This window comes from Ceratotherium simum, chromosome 6 (genome assembly GCF_057802395.1).
Source record: "Ceratotherium simum simum isolate JZ-2026a chromosome 6, ASM5780239v1, whole genome shotgun sequence".
NCBI lineage: Eukaryota > Metazoa > Chordata > Mammalia > Perissodactyla > Rhinocerotidae > Ceratotherium > Ceratotherium simum.
Window position 1 is genome coordinate 50,061,092 of NC_141905.1, and position 3,993 is coordinate 50,065,084.

The following is a 3,993-nucleotide window of genomic DNA, read 5'->3' on the forward strand; positions in this document are numbered from 1 at the left end:
TTTTAGGATTGTTTTTTCTATTTCTGTGGAAAATGCCTTTGAAATTTTTATAAGGATTTCACTGAATATATAAATGGTTTTACCATAGAGTTTTTGTTTTTGTTTATGGTGAGGAAGATTAGCCCTGAGCTAACATCTGTGCCCATCTTCCTCTATTTTGTATATGGGTTGATACCAAGGCATGGCTTGATGAGCGGTGCATAGGTCTGTGCCCAGTATCCGAACCTGTGAACCCTGGGCCGCTGAAGCAGAGCATGCAAACTTAACCACTACACCACTGGTCTGGCCCCCACCATAGAATTTTTAATGACCTAAATCATGCTGCACGACCTTGCCTCCAGTTCCCGCTCTGATCTGACATCTGATTCTTCCCCACTGACTCAGTCTATTCAAGTTACACTGGGCACCTAGCATCCTCATGTACTCCAGCTATGCCTCTCTCTCAGGGCTTTGCCCTGGTTCAGGCTTCTCAGAGTCTGGTTCCTGGATCCGTATTATCAGCATCATCTGGGAACTTGTTAGAAAAGCAAATTCTTTGGAGTTTCTCACCCACTGAGCCAGGAACTCTGTGGATGGGGCTTGGAATTCTGTGTTTAACAAGTCCTCTAGGTGATCTTGATGCAGGCTAAAACTGTTCCCTCTGCCTAAAATACTTTCTTCTCCAGTGCCTTAGGTTGGGTTCTTTAGAAAATAAAGCTTGAGACAGAGTCTTATCTAACTGATTTGTTCAGGGTGTGCTCACAGGTAAAATCTGCAAGGGAAGAATAAGGAAGTGGATTATTAAAGGGAGGGATATGGGGGTGGGGGAGGTTGACAAAGGAGAAGAGGAAAGTCCTGAAAAGAAGCCACAATCGTTGTGGAAACCAAGCAGAGTCTGGGCACTGGGCCAGCAGGGCCTCCACATCCTGGCTGTACAGAGCTAGGTCAAAAGACCTCAAGGAAACCACAGTCCTCTAGCGTTGTCGCCATCTGACAGGGCAGCCACGGGCTGTGGCTTCTGGCAGCCTTGAGAAACAGGTTTTCCTCTTCTCTTCACCTCTTCTCCTCCCCTATGCCAGAGAGGAGGCAGCCTGAGGCAGGAGTGCAGGCAATACATACATAGCTCTGGGGGGTTGCTCCAGAGCTCCTTCAGAGTCTTTCAGGCCTGGTTCATCTTGGTGAGAGTCAGCTTCTTCCACAGGGCAGCCATGGTCCTGTGCAAGGCTCCACGATCTTCGTGTCTGCTCTGCAAACCTGTGGCTTCAGCTCCTGTTGCTCCTTTGCAGCCTCAGCAAGTCAGGCTTCTCAGTGGTTGTGGATGCTCAGGGTCTGATTCAGCAGGCCTGCTGTTTGTGCAGCTAAGGTGATCTTATCCTCTGAGTCCTCTGTGGTCCTGAAACTCCGGCAGGCCCCGAGTGATCAGCTTGCCTTGATGTGGCTCTCCAGGAACTTGGTATATGGCACATGGAAGGGCCTCTTCTGATTGCGAGGAGAGGTGCTGGCTCCCTAGCCCTGGATTCTTTCTCAGATGTGTTAGGAATAAGAGAGTCCTCCTTATGGTAAATAATATTTTCCTCCACCTGGGCCTCTAGGAGGCATCGCATCAGGATGCCAAAAGGGCACCAGTCTTCTGGCTGCTTACACTGGGCCTCAGACTTCTTCAGCAGGGCATGCACATCTTAGTGTCTAGTTTAGTCAGTGGCCCCGCTTCCTTCTTGTCAGCCACTGGGCGGGCCCCTCCATTTCCTCTAGCAGGTCCTCCAGTGCCCAGCACTTGGATATGAGTTTCCCCAGGTATGAGATCCTGTAATGTCTCAGCCTCATCTTTTGGATGTTTCAGTAGCTTCTATAGCATGTACATGTCTTTGCTAGTGATATCAGTACAGTGAGGCTCTACCTAAGCCCAGAATCTGTTGGGGGTATCATTCTTGGAGATCCATGGCATGTGGATGGGGTAATCAGTGAGTTCATATTCCTGGATCTTGGAATAAATGTTTTTGGATTAGAACTATTCATGGTGGAGACCAGGCCCGGGTCCCACCTTCCCTTCCAGTTTCTGCTTCTTGGGTTTCTCATACTGGGGGAAGCTCAAAGCACATGGCATCCACCTAGTCTCAGGAAGAAATAGCCACCTTTTTTATCCTGCCAGTGTGACAGGATCTGGGTTTCTACCTCCAGCGCCTACAGGCCTTGACTGGCAGAGAGGAGCAGGGTCTCAAGCTCCAGTGGCAGAGTGTCCAACTCCGTGATGCAGATGCCATCATCCTTGGAGTGGGCCAGCACTGCCCCATAGCCGGGATACACCTCCAGGAAGTCCACAGATTTGAAGTTGTGGAATTGCAAGTGTGAGTCTTTCAGCTCACTCATGGCCTAGGCTAAGACACCCTGTGGAGCTTCCCATGATGCCATGAGGATGGGATGATGCCCATCAAAAGCTCAGCTCAGTGCCTGGCACAGAAGAAATGGATAAGTTATAATGTCTAGCTCCACCAGTGGGTTGCTTCAATGCCCCGCCTTCAAGGTCCCAGTCCTCAACAGCTTACCTTCAGGGTCCCCATCCTCTAGGACCCCTCAAGCCCCGGTTCCCTCTATCTCCTCACTGTGTTCTTCTATGACCAGAGACCCTATATCTCAGGCTGCAACTGTTCTCTCTACCATTTAATTATTAATATGAGAACTATAGTCCAGGTGTCTTGAGAACTGCACTAATGGACAAAACCTGAAACAACTTGTTCTAACCGAGGATATAAAGAGACAAGTTAAAGGCAGAAAATTATGACAATGACAAAAGGGAGTCTGAGTTTTGTGTTTGTAAGCACATGTAGGCTATACAGGAATATGTCAGAGAGAGAGAGAACTAGTGCTCATAGAATCCAAGATGCTAGAGCTCTAAGAGATCTTAGACACTATTCTCCTTCATTTTACACATGACAAAATTGAGTCCAGAGAGATTATGTGTATTCTTTTCTTTTTAGTAAGTACCTGTGGAATTAAGTAGTCAAAGAAGCAGAAATAAAAAGAAACCTTTAAGAAGTCAACCTTGTTTCACAGTCCCCTGCAAGCTATTGCAAAAATTAATTTGGAGAGAATGTATTCTTATTTTGGTGGATCAATTAGGTATAATTTAAATTAATTCTATAGTAGAACAGTTGATCTGTGCAATTTAAAAGAACATTCACTGTTTCGAAATGGTCCTCTTTGCTTCAATCTTCCTTGCCAAACCAATGTCCTTTTCTCTTTCTTATGTATAAATATTTGTGTGGCTTGTTTTTAAAAATAAACTTTTATTTACATTTTCAAGCAACTATTATTTGTATGCTTAAAACCCCAAGATGACAAATCAAGTGTGGCACGAGTACTCATGTCACAAGGCTGAGCATCTTCTACACTCTAACCTTGGATTTCTAACTCCTCTTGGAAAACCTTTTGTCCTCCTCAGATTCAACTTGCATTTATCCAAAGTTCTAGAATTCACTTGCTCTTTCCTTCAACCTCTGGATTGGGTTATATTTATATCACTCAAAATGTCACTATCCTCATGATTTTCTAAATATTTCTGAAAGAGATATTGCTTAAAAGCATTATAAAATGTATATTCTCTCTGTATTATTGCTTACAACTGCATGTGAATTTACAATTATCTCAAATAATTTTAATTAAAAATTTATATATATGTACTATTTTATAAAGGATAAATTAAAAATATTCTCATCTCTTCATTAACTGTTTTACTTTAATAGAAAACACGAACACTTAGATCCATGACAGTGTTTCTTTTCTTTCCTAAGAAATTACAGTTGATCCCTGTTATTCGAAGTAGTGATGTTCTATAAAGTCAGCAAAAAGCACTGAGTTAGCAAATACTGAATTCAGTGATCTTAGGGGGAAATAGAGTTATGTTCCTGTGAACCTCTGGCCACAATATTTTCATCAAATAAGCAATACGTAACCTTGCTTTATGTGTGTGTCTTCTTAAAAACATCTCGTTTAATACACAGTGTTGATTCATTAACT

The 3,993-nt window shown here is 43.8% G+C and overlaps 1 pseudogene; it reads right to left on the reverse strand.

Moving 5' to 3' along the window:
* Positions 1–1,398: 1,398 nt before the first annotated feature.
* Positions 1,399–2,346, reverse strand: LOC106803477 (transcriptional adapter 3 pseudogene; annotated as a pseudogene).
* Positions 2,347–3,993: the final 1,647 nt, after the last annotated feature.